This window comes from Amblyraja radiata, chromosome 4 (genome assembly GCF_010909765.2).
Source record: "Amblyraja radiata isolate CabotCenter1 chromosome 4, sAmbRad1.1.pri, whole genome shotgun sequence".
Lineage (NCBI taxonomy): Eukaryota > Metazoa > Chordata > Chondrichthyes > Rajiformes > Rajidae > Amblyraja > Amblyraja radiata.
Window position 1 is genome coordinate 60405373 of NC_045959.1, and position 16542 is coordinate 60421914.

Consider the following 16542-nt stretch of genomic DNA (forward strand, 5'->3'; position numbering starts at 1 on the left):
GTCGGCGTGGACTCAGTGGGCCAAAGGGCGTGTTTCCGAGCTGTATCTCTAAACTAAACTAAACTAAACTAAACTAAGATGCAGATATCAAAAATGTGCAATTCCACTCTACAGTTGGAGAAGTTACATCCAGAAACCTTAATCCACTGGATTCCTGGCTCAGGAAATATTTATCTTCCTTAAGACACCCTTGAGCGGCTGGGCTTGTATATTCTGGAGTTTAGAAGGATGAGAGGGTATCTTATTGAAACATATAAGATTATTAAGGGTTTGGACACGCTAGTTGGGAGAGTCCAGAACCAGGGGCCACAGTTTAAGAATAAGGAGTAAGCCATTTAGAATGGAGATGAGGAAACAGTTTTTCACACAGAGAGTGGTGAGTCTGTGGAATTCTCTGCCTCAGAGGGTGCTGGAGGCTGGTTCTCTGGATACTTTCAAGAGAGAGATAGATAGGGCTCTTAAAGATAGCGGAGTCTGGGGTTATGGGGAGAAGGCAGGAACGAGGTACTGATTGGGGATGATCTGGGGGGAGGGGAGTCAGTCTCAGTCTACGCCATGACAGAAGGGGGAGGAGTTGTACAGTTTGATAGCCACAAGGAAGAATGATCTCCGGTGGCGTTCTGTGCTGCATCTTGGTGGAACCAGTCTGTTGCTGAAGATGCTCCTCAGGTTGACCAGTGTGTCGTGGAGGGGGTGAGCTGTATTGTCCAGGATGCTCTGCAGTTTGAGGAGCATCCTCCCCTCCAAGACCACCTCCCATGAATCCAACTCCACCCCTAGGACGGATCCAGCCTCCCAGATGAGCTAGTTGATCCTATTGGATATCCTTCGCCCTGCTGCCCCAGCACATGGCAGCAAAGAAGATGGAACTGGCTACCACAGATTGATAGAACATCTGCAGCATCTTACTGCAGACGTTGAAGGAGCGGAGCCTTCTCAACATGTACAGCTGGCTCTGCCCCTTCTTGTACAGGGCTTCAGCTTTCCTGGACCGGTCCAGTTTACTGTCCAGGTACACTCCAAGGTACTTGTAAACTGCACATCCACACCATTGATGGAGACAGGGGACAGGGGTGTTCCTCTTCTCCTAAAGTCCACCACCAACTCTATAGCCTTGTAAATGTTGAGCTGCAGGTGATTCAGCCCACACCACTCAACAAAGTCGTTGACTACACCTCTGTACTCAACTTCCTTCCCCTCACTGATGCAGCCAACAGTTGCAGAGTCATCTGAAAACTTCTGCCGGTTGCAGGAGTTTTTTATGAAGTCCGAGATATAGATGGTAAACATGAAGGCAGCGAGGACTGTCCCTGTGGGGCCCCTGTTTTGATCACCACCATGTCCGAGACATTGTTCTGCAGCCAGGTAAGTGCGGGGTTCGCTAGTTGGCGTGGACTCGGAGAGGACGAAGGGTCTGTTTCCGCGCTGTATCTAAACTAAAAAACTAAAAACATTTTTGTTTATGTGTTGTTTATAATGAACATGAGAACGTAGATTGAAAGAGGAAGACTAAGTAAATGGTTCTGATGTATTAGGTACTATCGCAGCATTTAAGAAACATTTCGACAGGTACATGGATAGGATAGGTTTAGAAGGATATGAGCCAAACACAGGCAGGTGAGACTAGTGTAGATTGGACATGTTGTTGTGGGCAAGTTGGGCCAGAGGGCCTGTTTCCATGCTGTATAACTCTATGATTCCATGTAATTCTTACAGAGGGCATTCAAACCTTTGGAATAGAATTACTTAAGCTTAATGCATGTAATTTGACCAGGTAACCAGATGGTCAATTGGTAGGTAGGCAAAAGAAATGTGCTATACAGGCAAAAGCCTGTAAATTCTTTATCTGAATTTGAAGTCAGATACATTTCTTTCTTTCCTTATTACTTTGTTCCAATGCCTGTTTCTAGTTTCACAGCAGCTGGGTGATAACGAGTTATACCATCAATGAAACTAGTATGACGACTAGGGATGGGAGGGACTGAGAGAGAGGGGATCCTTTTACTTTCTCTGTTCCTTACATGCAGGGTTCAACACACCTTGTTAAAACCTCTTTAAATTCTACTTCATTCAATGTAATATATTGCATAATGTGCCCTGTTCCTAATGCTGTCTCTTTGTCTGGTTACAGATTGGGTGATTGCTTTGCTGAAGATCTTAGTTCACACTGCAAGTGTAACCATGAGCTTCTGGTTGTCTCCAATTTCAATTCTCTGTCCCATGCCCTGGATGGCTGTCACAACGTATTTAGGAACTGATGCTGGTTTAAACCAAAGATAGACCCCAAATGCTGGAGTAACTCAGTGGGACAGGCAGCATTTCTGGAGAGAAGGAATGGGAGACCTTTCGGGTCGAGTCTGAAGAAGGGTCTCAACCCGAAACGACACCCATTCCTTCTCTCCAGAAATGTTGCCTGTCCCACTGAGTTACTCCAGCATTTGTGTCTATCTTCGGTTGTCACAATGTATTCCTTTGAGCAATGTGAGGTGTGGTACCTGTGTTTACTTCACTAGTACCAGCAGTCTTAACCCAAAAATACATTCACAAATCAAAAAAAATGTTGATAACATGATCAGCTCTCCAAACATGGCTGGTTTTTGCACTTTTTTGCTCCAATATAAAGCTCTCTCAAGAAGCTAAATATGTGTAGCCTCGGGCTGGTAATAAGCATAGCCATACAGTATATATCTAAGTAAATAAGTCACATTTGAGTGTGATGTAACTGCCTGTGCAATATAAGTAGATGTACAGTATTTGCCTTCTGTAAAGAGTTAACATATTTTGCAGTTCTTGATGTTTCCTTGAATTGAATTAATTAGTTATCAATCGCTCAAGAAGAATGGCTGACAGACCACTTGCCAATTCAGCTGGTGATAAGGAAAGGCAAAACAACTGATGCATATTGGACCCAGAAAAAAAAATGATGATCTTTGAAGAAGCTCTTTATAAAACCTGCTGAGCATTGGTGGTTTGATGGCACTGAAGACAAAAGCTGACAATTCTTTTCAGAAGGGGGAAGTAGAAACAGTCAAGACATTGAAGGTTTCATTGCAGCATGATAAGTCAGTAATCCTGTATGCAGGGCAGTGGCAATTAACAAAAGCAATGATAGTTAGTTATCCCGTGAGAGGCCGAGTCATTGATATGAAAGAATTAAACACAAGGAAATTGAACAAATTATAATGTTGCCTTGTTCCCTTTTTATACAGGAAAAGGTTCAAAATGGCTGCTTGAGTGTAGCAGGATATATGAGCAATCTAGTAGTGAAGAACTGACAATATATTTCACAGTATATATGGAGAAAGTTTAAATGGTCTTTATTACTAATCATGTTTCAGAGATACAGGGTCTTATTCAAAATGCATCACAAAGAATATTGCCATAAGAGGGGTGGCACAGTTGCGCAGCAGTAGAGTTGCTGCCTTACAGCACCAGACCAGAGTTCGATCCTGACAACGGGTGTTGTTTGTACAAAATTTGTACATTCTCCCTGTGACCACATGAGTTTTCTCTGGGTGCTCCGGTGGACCCACACTCCAGGACCCACACTCCAAAGACATACAGGTTTGTAGGATAATTGTCTTCGGTAAAAAACTTGTCCCAAGAGTGTAGGATAGTGGTAGTGTAAGGGTGATCGCTAGTCGCCGTGGACTGGGTGGGTCGAAGGACTTGTTTCCGCTCTGTATCGCTAAAGACGAAAAACTAAAGAGAGCACCATAAAGTTGTTGCTATTGACAGACATTGGCTCTGAAACCTATTGTTTGTTTATTAATCTGATAGTCCCACCAAAAGCTGAAGCTGATTTATACACCGAAATAGTGTAGAAATTGAAGGATAACATATATTCATAATTATTTGAAGCAGCAGAAAGTTACAAATAGTGAATACAATTTTGCATTAGATCAAGGGTTCCCAACCTGTGCTAAATTTACCCCCAGGGGGCAAATATATTTCCCTAGGGGGGAATTTATCCCCAGGGGGCAAATTTCGCCTACCCAGGGGGTAAATTTGTTGATTCTGGATTTGTTAAAAACAGTATTTTTAAATGTCCCCTTTGTCGGTTGCTTTATTATGGTAGAAGTGGCAACTCAAATTACTGAACAAAACAGGGTTTGGGGTAAATTTACTTTTGAAAAGTTGCCAGGGAGTAAATGGGACGAAAAAGGATGGGAACCTCTACATTAGATGATTCATCTGGGTATTAATACTCTAGTGAATTAATAAATAATGCGTTGTGGAATAGATTGTATTGTGCATGCAGAATCTTACATTAGTCCTGGAAGTTGATTTAGTAGCAGAACAACATTTGCACAGCATTTATCCCAGTCTTGCTAATGGCAGGAAGCAGTAAAATGTCATAGTTTAAATAGAGATGAACATGGAAAGAGCAGAGGATTTTGTTTAGGGTAGAGATATCTACAATTTACATATAGCCAAATGACTTTGACAACAATTACTGTGTTGAAATATACTCATATATAGTGAAGGTTCTTGATGTCAAATAAAATGTATTGCTTTTTATAATAGTCAATGGTTAGAATTGAACAGTCAAGCTAAATGTACAGAGTAACTAATGCTGAGGATAGATACTAAATGCTGGAGTAACTCAGCGGACCAGGCAGCATCTCTGGAGAGAAGGAGTGGGTGACGTTTTGGGTCGACACCCCTCTTCAGACCTTCAGTAACTAATGCTATTTGGGGAGGGTTGAATAAGGAAACGAGATCATTTGGAGAGATATTCAGAGTTTATGTCCTTATTCTGCAAGGCCGCACTTGCAAACAAAAAGATGCTTTAAAGATATTGTAATTACTGACTATCAAAGCATATTTTTAACAAGTCTGGTGTCGATCCAGTACAATCTAAGCTGGTGCAATATTTGCAAAAAAATCAGGTGTAAGAGGAATTAGGCACAAGATGGAGAAGAACGATCTGTACAGATATCAGGGGTTATAGGGGGAAGGCAGCAGAATGAGATTGAGAGGGAAAGATAGATCAGCCATGACTGAATGGCAAAGTAGACCTGTTGGGCCGAATGGCCTAATTCTGTTCCTGTAAACTATGAAATAATGACGAATGGGGTCCTAGCGAAAATGAGACAGCTCATTGGGATTACTGCCTTACAGCGCTAGAGACCGGGTTCAATCCTGACTACAGGTGCTGTCTATACAGAGTTTATACATTCTCCTTGTGATTGTGTGAGTTTTATCTGGGTGCTCCTGTTTCCTCCCACACTCCAATGACCTACAGGTTTGTAGGTTAATTGGCTTCTGTAAAATATGGCAAATTGTCCATAGTGTGTAGGATAGTGTTAGTGTACGGCCTGTTTCCATGCTGTATCTCTAAATTCCAGTCATTGTATCACACAAAGCTCATAATGCAGGTAAATCATATGGCAACCATAAAGTGATCCTTCTATGGCTGCTCTGGAATATAACTATGTAATTGGCTTTTAGTCTTCCAAACATAAATGCTGGACAATCTGCAATATGATGATTCTGACGTACAGTACATATCAAGAATGCACTTTTTAGCTTGAATTTATGGACGACAACTTTTCAGTCAAACTGAACACCAAAGATTGCTCTTCTGAAACTCTTCTGTGAGCAAACTCTCAAAGATTGCATTGATTAAGATACAGTAAGTATTGAAATGTGGATAATGCAACAATTTTATAATTGAAGATTTAAATTGTCATTTGATTTATAATGTCTCAAGAGAGGATATACAATGAATACCTCCAGACCAGAGAAAACAATATAGTGAATTACATGTACAACATACTGACAATGTACTGTACGTATGGAAGTTATTGTCAGAGCTTAGTTTGCTGGACAGGTATATTGGATTTACTGTCAATATATATATATAATGTGTCTAAAAGCTAAATCAATGCAACTCATTGGAAATAGGCAAAGGGAAGTAGTTGGAGCAATATAAGGAAGTGAGATCATTAAGAGCAACAAGCACAATGTGCTGAAGTGGGATATCGGTGAGATATTTAGCTGAGATGGCAAGGAAACAGGCCCTTCAGCCCGAGTCCATGCCGACCATTAAACACCCGTAGACTAGTTCCAGATTATCCCATTTTTGCATATTACACACTGGCGGCAATTTACAGAAGCCAATTTACCTACAACCCTACTGTGCAATGTTGGAGGAAACCGAAGCACCGGGAGAAAATCACAGGGAGAATGTGTAAACTCTGCATAGACAGCACCTGTAATCAGGATTGAACTTGGGTCTTTGGCGATGTGAGGCAGCAGTTCTACCGCTGCGCCACCGTGCCGCTCATATTTCGAGATATTGCATGTTTACCACATAAATATCAACGTTCAAATCGGAGGAAAGGACAGAAATATCCGTGCTGTCCATGTGCTTGCAGTTAGAAACGAACGAGAAAATATTGGAAAAATATATAATGAATTTATTCCAGAAGTAGACATACAGTAGACCAATCATTGAAGAGGAAACACAGTCAGTGGTGAATTAAAGTTAGACACAAAGAGCTGGAGTAACTCAGCGACTCAGGCAGCATCTCTGGAGAGAAGGAATGGGTGACGTTTCAAATTGAGACCCTTCTTCAGACTCGACCCGAAACGTCACCCATTCCTTCTCTCCAGAGATGCTGCCTATCGCTGAGTTACTCCAGATTTTTGTGTCTATCTTTGGTTTAAATCAGCATCTGCAGTTCCTTCCTACACAGTGGTGAATTAAGTCAGGATGTCACACATTCTTCAGATCAAGAAAAAAATCAACATCTACGAAGCCGGAAACCCAAACACAATTAAGATGGTCAAACTTCAGAAAATGACAGTCAACAAACTGAACCTATAATTGTTGCACACATGTGAAATGATACGATACTATTAAACTTTATTCATCCCCGGATGGAAGTTGGTCTGCCAACATTCACAACACACAAGGCATATAAAACTTGAAATTAAAAGTGCAAAAAAAAAGCTTACGGAAAAAGTAGAACATTATGTTCGTATACAAATTTGTAAAAGTTATTATACATGTGACAGTATGATGTAATTGTATGTATGATATTGTAAGCACATATGGCATTTATTAGGAATGTTCAAAATGTTACCACATTTTGTAAAGATTGTGGTGTCTCTTTAAATTCTTATTTCCTCATCAGCTCTACAAAAGACCACAATCATCTTTAGAAAATTAACTGCATTATTCTATTCTTCACAATTTTCTTCCAAGTATATATTCTTGGTGACTCTTGTCATCCCTTTTACAGCTTCTTCTGGCAGCTCGCTCCAGATATGTTTAGGGATTTAAAGTAAGAGAACATAGATATGATTAAATGTGAGTCAGGAAGCAAGGGGAACATTTTTTACCCAAAAGGATGTGGAATGCATAACTGCAGTTAGTGATTGCAGCAGATTGTCAACATTTAAGAATAGATTAGATAGGAGCTGAAGGATAAAAGGATATTGTTGCATGGGATTAGGATCACTACCGATATGAAGGATAAACAGCAGCACAGACTTTGTTGAGGTGAACTTCCTGTTTCTATGTTGTAATTTCTGAGTCATTCAGCAAACAAAAAATTGCATTTACATTACATCATTAACATTATGATACATCTTAAAGTACATCACCAGAGTATAATTATTACACAATATTATATTACACAATAAATAATTTCTTGCTGAGCATTATAGAGCAATCTTTCATTCTTGGCCTTGAGAATTAAACATTATTTTATTTTAAATCACTCATTTAGCTGTTTAAAAAAAAAATCAAAAATAAACTCTATTCATAATAAAACAATCAGAGTGCAAAGCTGTTTACATTATGTAGATCAGTCTAAACATTTAGTGTTGCTCGTTCTACACATAGTGTTAGCACCTCTATTTTAGTACATAGCGCCATAGCCACTCATGAGGCACCCTGGTGATATATCCTTTCGTTGTTTGAACAGCAGCTCCTCAATGCCCAGTAGAATGAGGACCCCAGAATGCTCCTTCCCCACAGAGCATTTACATTGGCTGAACCAAGCCTTAAGGGCCTGTCCCACCAGCATGCGATTGCATGCGTCTAGCGCGACCAAACGTGGTCGCTTGAGGCGTACGGCAGCGCGGGGCCGGTCCCACTTCAAAGCGCGGAGGCGTATGGAGTTGTGCGGGGTTGGTCCCGACATCGCGCGGGGCTCCGAAAATCCTGCAGTCCGAAAATTCCGCGCGCCAACGGCCTGTCGGCCCACAGGCGCATTGAGGGCGTACGCAGCATCTTGACGGCGTACGACTAGCGCGTGGTGTTGCGCGATGATGTCACCGCCCGGCGTGCTGTTGCGTGATGACGTCACCGCCCGACACCGTGCGACGTCCAAATTCAGTCGGCCCACCTCCGGCCCAGCTGATTGGTGAGTATGATGTCGGGACCAGCCCCGCACAACTCCATACTCCATACGCCTCCGCGGTTCGAATTGGGACCGGCCCCGCGCGGCCCTACGCCTCAAGCTACCACGTTTGGTCGCACTAGACGCATGCAATCGCATGCTGGTGGGACAGGACCTTTAATTCATCCCTCAGCACATATTCTAGCAGTCTGCAAAGCATTCCCTTATGAGCATCTCGCTGTGCTGACAAGCCAACAGGTTTCGGACAGACCCAAGCGTGTCCTTCACCGTGTTGGTTATCTTCCAACATGACTCGCCGATGTCCATCTCTACAGGTATAATTGGGTACAGTCCGTATTTCATAGCCCTTTGTTACGCTGATGCTCGGGATGAATCAGGACACAGACCATTGCATCCTTCTGCAGACCGTTTAGGCAAATCCACAGTCTGCAAAGAAATAGGTGACCATCTTCACTCCATCACAGTTATTTCAAGGACAATGTGTTTTGGGAGTGATATACGGTCAAATACGGTCTTGGTAGTTGTTGGTAAATTCTGATACATGATTTGCAATGGTTGCTCAGGGAACTAACCCTGCGGTATCCATCAAGTCTATGTTCTGCACTGTTGGATCTCTGGTCGATCTCTCTTCCCTGCTGTACTCACTCTATACTCATGACTGCGTAGCCAGTCACAGTGCGAACTCCAACATCAAGTTCGCTGACGACACCACTGTTGTGGGACGTATCACTGATGGGGATGAGTCAGAGTATAGAAGAGAGATCGAGCAACTGTCCATATGGTGCCAGCGCAATAACCTGGCCCTCAACACCAGCAAAACCAAGGAACTGATTGTGGACTTTGGAAGGAGTAGGAGGGGGACCCACAGCCCCATTTATATCAACGGATCGATGGTTGAAAGGATCAAGAGCTTCAAACTCCTGGGCGTGCACATCTCTGAAGATCTTTCCTGGTCCGAGAACACTAATGCAATTATCAAGAAAGCTCATCAGCGCCTCTACTTCCTGAGAAGATTACGGAGAGTCGGTTTGTCAAGGAGGACGCTCTCTAACTTCTACAGGGGCACAGTAGGGAGCATGCTGACCGGTTGCATCGTGGCTTGGTTCGGCAATTTGAGCGCCCTGGAGAGGAAAAGACTACAAAAAGTAGTAAACACTGCCCAGTCCATCATCGGCTCCGACCTTCCTTCCATCGAGGGGATTTATCGCAGTCACTGCCTCAAAAAGGCTGGCAGTATCATCAAAGACCCACACCATCCTGGCCACACACTCATCTCCCTGCTACCTTCAGGTCGAAGGTGAAGGAGCCTGAAGACTGCAACAACCAGGTTCAGGAATAGCTACTTCCCCACAGCCATCAGGCTATTAAACCTGGCTCGGACAAAACTCTGATTATTAATAACCCATTATCTGTTATTTGCACTTTATCAGTTTATTTATTCATGTGTGTATATATTTATATTATGGTATATGGACACACTTATCTGTTTTGTAGTAAATGCCTACTATGTTCTGTGTGCTGAAGCAAAGCAAGAATTTCATTGTCCTATCAGGGACACATGAAAATAAACTCACTTGAACTTGAACTTGGTCAATGATGTTTTGAAGAACTTTTCCACAAATAATAGATGGTGCGGCAAGGTCCGTCTGACTGGTATACTGAATGGTAAAAGGGTTAGATGCATCCTTTGCAATATCAGACATGTTTAACCTCAGCAAGTACCTGCACTTGGTGCATGCTTATTGCTTACTAGGGTGCCTTTACCTCCTCCCCCATCTCCATCCAAAGACCCCAGCAGTCCTTCCAGATGCGACAGAGGTTCACGTGCACCTCCTCTAACCTCATCTACTGCATCCAGTGTTCCTGATGTGGCCTCCTTTGTATTAGGGAGGAGATGTAATTGGAGACCATGCGTAGTCTTGGCAACTGTTTTGCTGAACACTTGCCTGCTGGGTCCCCGGTAGCTAACTCCTCCTCCAATTCTCTTACTGACCTGGGCCTCCTCCATTGGCAGGAGGAACACCGCCTTATATTCCGCTTGGGCAGCTTACATCCCAACGATATGACCATTGAATTCTCAAATTTTAGGTAACTACATAACCCCCCCCCTTGCCCTCCCCCCCAGTGCCCCACCTGGAGTTGCACCTATTTCTCCCCTCTCGCTCCCCTTCTACTGACACTCCTTTCTGTAGCATCCGTCTTCCATCTCTGGTCTTTGTCCAACCATCTGCCGATCAAAAGACTCTCTTCACCTCAGGCACGTGCCGTGAGTAATTACTCAAGGTAGGCAGTCAGTCGGCTTAAAAAAAAAGTCAAACTGCGCATGCACAGATTGTTCTCTCTGTAAAATTAAAAATTAAAAAGAGTGTAACAATTCAATTTGCCCAAGGCTTCCAAGTCTCCTTTATTCCGAATTACTGAATGGGTGGGGTGAAGGGTGATGGTAGGTGGAGAGACGGTGGGAAAAACGGGAGTACAGGGAAAAGTTGAATCAGTTGTCATCTAATTGAATGACAACACTTGTTCAAGGGACCAATTGGGGGGAGAGTTCCTTTCACAGCGTGTGGAGAGTCTGTGCCAGGGGTAAAGTTGCGGGGAGGGCAGGAGTGTTGAGAAGGATGGGGTCGGGAATAATGCCAATAACTTACTCACCGATGCCGCAGCGCTCCGGGCGCTACCGCATTGTAGCCAGGGATAGAAGCAGCTCGGGTAGCTGCGAGCGGCCGCCGGGACCCGACCTACAGAACTGGCCGCCACTTCAGCGCCTTCTGCCGGCCCGCTCACCTCTGGCAGTGTTCTCCGTCTGAACATCTCTCACCTGCCGCTCGCCGACCTCGCTCATGTCAGCCACTTCCCGCAAACCTTTAAATTCCCACAGCCGAGTAAACTCAATCGCGCTGTCGGAATTGAAGGATTTGTGGGAAGCAGCTGACATGAGTGAGGCCAGCGAGCGGCAGGAGAGAGATTTTTAGACGGAGAGCTGCCATATTTGATATTTCAAATCCATATTTGAAACCCCCCGCCAAGAAACCAGCGCTGCGCATGCGTAGTAGGCTGCTGCGCATGCGCAGTGCTGCAAAGGCAGAATTTCAGCTGCCTTCAGCCCCGCTTGAAATTGACGGCTCGAAGCAGCGCTGACGGCACGTGGGCTGCACAGACCTTCAAGAGTTACAAGTGCTGTGGATGAAAGGTACGGAAAATTATGTAGGTATGTTACAAAACTTACCTTCAGTGGCCCTGCAGTTCTGCCACTGGCCATGTGCGCGACTTTGGCGCCTTTGAGAGGGGGGCGGGATTAAAATGCCGTTTTCCCCTGCCTGTCGGAGTCGATCTTTCTCAGCCTGTTCAGTTGCTGCAGAAAAATCGCTCCGACATCCGTTCTCTGAAGTTTTTTAAAAACATCGCTGGACAATTTAAGGGCTGGAGTAAAATAAAAATCGACTTCTAATGCCGTCAACGCCGACAACGGGACGGATCTCCCGTACGGGACAAATAAAGGTAAGCCGTTCATTTTACATATAAACTTGCTTCTTAGGACTACTTTAATCCAAATTTTACGTTGCGAAAAGTTGATTTAGGCCCCATACGAACCGGCAGTGTTTTTTCTGCCGATATGGGGTTTAAATTCACCGCAAACCGCAACGTTCCAAATGATCGCGTTCCACAAAATCCCACTCGTAAGATGATTTAAATGGCCATTAATTTACGGGAATTAAACACTAAATTCCTTCCATTTGGCCTATAAATTCATGACAATGAGATCTAAAAATCATGTTATATTGTGAATTCTTGTGTGAATGTTATTTGGACACTTAGGCTATTTAAAAATGTTAACCTTTTCTTAAGAAATGGATAGATGTTTAGATCTAGTAATTGAATTTTGTAATTAGCTACAATTAGGTAATTAACTAATTATATGCTTTAATTTCAGGTCATCCAAGTAAGATTGTTTCATATTTGTTTCAGAATGCTTCAATCTACAATCACTGAAAATTTCATTCAGTTCTCTTAATTTTTAAGAAAGTTATGGGATTTGACTGTCCTCGATCACAGCTTTTGGTTTAAGTCAATGGAAAAGCAACAAGGAACAAGATGCTAATTTACTTTCTTTAGTGCCATCTAGTGCCAGAAATATGACGTACAAGTTATAGTAAGGGTCTCCATATTATTACTGGATATTATTAATATCTCATGAAAAACTTCCCATTATCAGGCTTCTGAACAGCCCTTCCATATGCTAGGGTACTGTCTGATCAACCTCTACATCATTGCGGATATTGGACTTTGTCTAAGGAACTGATGCACTTCGATGCTGAGAAGTAGATTCTGCACTCAGTACCTTCCCCTGTGCAGTATTTGATTGTATTTATGTACAGTATTACCTGATCTGATTGGATAGCATGCAAAATAAAAGCTTTTCACTGTACCTTGGTACATATGACAATAATAAACCTAAATGCAAATCTGAGCTGGAACGGTTACGAAATACTTTCAAAAACATTCACAAACCTACCAACCAAATCCCGCACTGTACAACCTGCCCTCATATCACGATTCAAATTAATTATCACAAGGGCCAATTAAGGTACAGTGAAATTTGAGTTACACCATACTAAGTAAAAAAGCAAAAATACACACAGCACATAAAATAAAGTTTAACATAAACATCCTCCACAGCGGAATCAACATCTCTCACTGTGATGGAAGGCAATAAAGCTCAGCCATCTTCGCGACACTACAAAGCTATGCCTGCCTCTTTGTAAGGTATGTCGAACAATCCTTGTTCGAGTCGTACCGTGACCCTATCCCCGAACTCTACCTCCGCTACATCAACGACAGTATTGGTGCTACCTCCTGCACTCATGCAGGACTCACTAACTTCATCCATTTCTCCACTAATTTCCATCTGGCACACAAATTCACCTGGACCATTTCCAACATCTCCCTACCGTTTCTAGACCTCACTATCTCCATCGCAGGGGATAGACTACTGACCGACATCAACTACAAACCCACTGACTCCCATGGCTATCTGGACTACACTTCTTCCTACCCTGTTTCCTGTAAGGACTCTATCCCCATCTCCCAATTCCTCTGTCTACGTCGCATCTGCTCCCAGGATGAGGTGTTCCAAACCAGGGCATCGGAAATGTCCTCATTCTTTAGGAAACAAGGGTTCCCCTCTTCGACTATAGATGAGGCTCTCACCAGGGTCTCTTCTATATCCCGTAGCTCTGCTCTCACTCCCCATCCCCCCACTCGTATCAAGGGCAGAGTCCCCCTTGTCCTCACCTTCCACCCTACCAGCTGTCACATACAACAGATAACCTCCGACATTTTCGCCACCTCCAATGAGATCCCACCACTGGACACATCTTCCCATCTCCTCCCCTTTCGACTTTCCGCAGAGATCGCTCCTTCCGTAACTCCCTGATCAATTTGTCCCTTCCCACCCAAACCACCCCCTCCCCTGGTACTTTCCCTTGCAACCGCAGGAAATGCTACACTTGTCACTTTACCTCCCCCCTTGACTCCATCCAAGGACCTAAGCAGTTTTTCCAGGTGCGGCAGAGGTTCACCTGCACATCCTCCAACCTCATCTATTGCATCCACTGCTCTCGGTGTCAGCTGCTCTACATTGGTGAGACCAAGCGTAGGCTTGGCGATCGCTTCGTCCAACACCTCGCTCATTTCGCAGTAACCAACCTGATCTCCCGGTGGCTCAGCACTTCAACTCCCCCTCATATTCCGAATCCGACCTTTCTGTCCTGGGCCTCCTCCATGGCCAGAGTGAGTCCCACCGCAAATTGGAGGAGCAGCACCTCATATTTCACTTGGGTAGTTTACACCCCAGCGGTATGAACATTGACTTCTCCAATTTCAGGTAGTCCTTGCTTTCTCCCTCTTTCCCCTCCCCAGCTCCCCAGTACGGAGGACGTCAGAAGGGCACTCTGCAGGGTTAACCCCAGGAAGGCTGCTGGCCCAGATGGCATCCCAGGGAGAGTATTGCGGGACTGTGCAGACCAGTTAGCGGAGGTTTTTAGCGACATCTTTAACCTCTCTCTGTCAACGTGCACTGTCCCTAAATGCTTCAAGACTGCTACCATCGTGCCTGTACCCAAAAAAACATCTATTACCAGCTTGAATGACTATAGACCTGTTGCTCTCACTTCAACGGTGATGAAGTGTTTTGAACGGCTGGTCCTGGCCCACATTAAGTCCTCACTCCCATCCACCCTGGATCAGCATCAGTTTGCATATAGAGCTAATAGGTCAACGGAGGATGCCATCAACATAGCTCTACATTCTGCACTGACACATCTGGAGCGCCCTGGCTCATATGTGAGGATGTTATTTGTAGATTTTAGTTCTGCATTTAATATCATCATCCCCAGCAGAATGGTGGACAAACTGTCTGATCTGGGTGTTAATGCAAGCACATGCGGATGGATTAAGGACTTTTTAACAGACCGCTCACAGACTGTCAGGATGGGGTCCAATTACTCCCCAGTCCTGACGCTCAGCCCAGGTGCGCCACAAGGTTGTGTGCTGAGTCCCATCTTGTATACAATATACACTTATGATTGTACACCAACACACAGTACAAACAGGATCATCAAGTTTGCGGACGACACGACTGTGGTGGGACTGATAAACAACAACGACGAGTCTGCCTACAGAGATGAAGTCCAAAAACTGACTGTCTGGTGTACCAAAAACAACCTGGTACTCAACCCATCAAAGACAAAAGAACTGGTCGTTGACTTCAGGAGGAAGAGGAGAGAGGAACCTGCTCCTTTATACATCAAAGGAGACATGGTGGAGAGAGTCACTGGTTTTAAGTTCCTGGGAATAAACATCTCCCAGGACCTCAAATGGCAAATGAACACCGTCACTCTCATGAAGAAGTCACAGCAGCGGCTGTATTTCCTGAGGTCTCTGCGGAGAGCAAACGTCTCACAGCCGCTGCTGCTGTCCTGCTATCGATGCGCCGTGGAAAGTATCCTCTCCTATGGCATCCTGGTGTGGTTTGCTAGCTGCACTGTGGCTGAGAGGAGGGCACTGCAGAGAGTTATAAAAACTGCACAGAGCATTACAAACGCTCAACTGCCCTCCTCCGGGCCACAAACATCAAGGACACATCCCACCCTGCCAACCACCTTTTCACTCTGCTACCCTCTGGGAGGCGATTCAGGTCTCTGAAGGCTCGCAGACTAAAAAATAGTTTCTACCCATGTGCGATAAAAGAGCTTAATTCCAACAGAGAATACTGGGGAAGCAAAATGTAATTCCAAGAAATGCAACATTCTTTTAAAATTATTTTTAAATACTTATTTATTATTTTTACTAATAAGTGTACATATGTCAATGGTTGTCGTGTTTGTATTTTTTAACCGGAGGAGATGCAATGGAATTTCGTTGCACAGTATTGTGCAATGACAATAAACGTATTCATTCATTCATTCATTCATTCACAGCCTCTTCCTTTCTTCTTCCCGTCCCCCCCTACCCCCACATCAGTCTGAAGAAGGGTCTCGACCCAAAACTTCACATATTCCTTCGCTCCATAGATGCTGCCTCACCCGCTGAGTTTCTCCAGCATTTTTTTCTACCTTCGATTTTTCCAGTTCTTTATCTCAAACACCCATCAAAACAAATTAATTCGCATTTGTGTAAAATTCTATCTTTGGACAGTTGATCCTACTGGTACCCTGTGTACATTTAGAGCATGAATCTGCCTAGTGAACGCTCATAGCCTATTTAACCCGAGACACTAATGTTCATGATCCCGTTTTCATGGACACAATTTTCAAGTACTGCCCAAGAAGGAGCAGTTGCTTTCGGGATGGTACAGAGAATTAAGCACATATGTTGGGAGATGCACAGAAGCCCAGGATAAATAGCAGAAATGGTATCCCATCTCCCAAGCCAGCAATCAACAATGTAAACCACTTCTTGTTCCATCTGTAAACCCGGCAGACTGCACGCACCTTGTTAACCTATTTTGTAGCACCCCAACAAGCTAATTTGATTTAGATAAATTAATTTTGCATTATTGGAATCAAACATAGATTGCAACATCAGGCTACATCTTTGCACATTCATCTACCTGAAAAACTGTGTAAAAGTGGGCAGTCTCGGTGGCGCACCGGTAAGAGTTGCT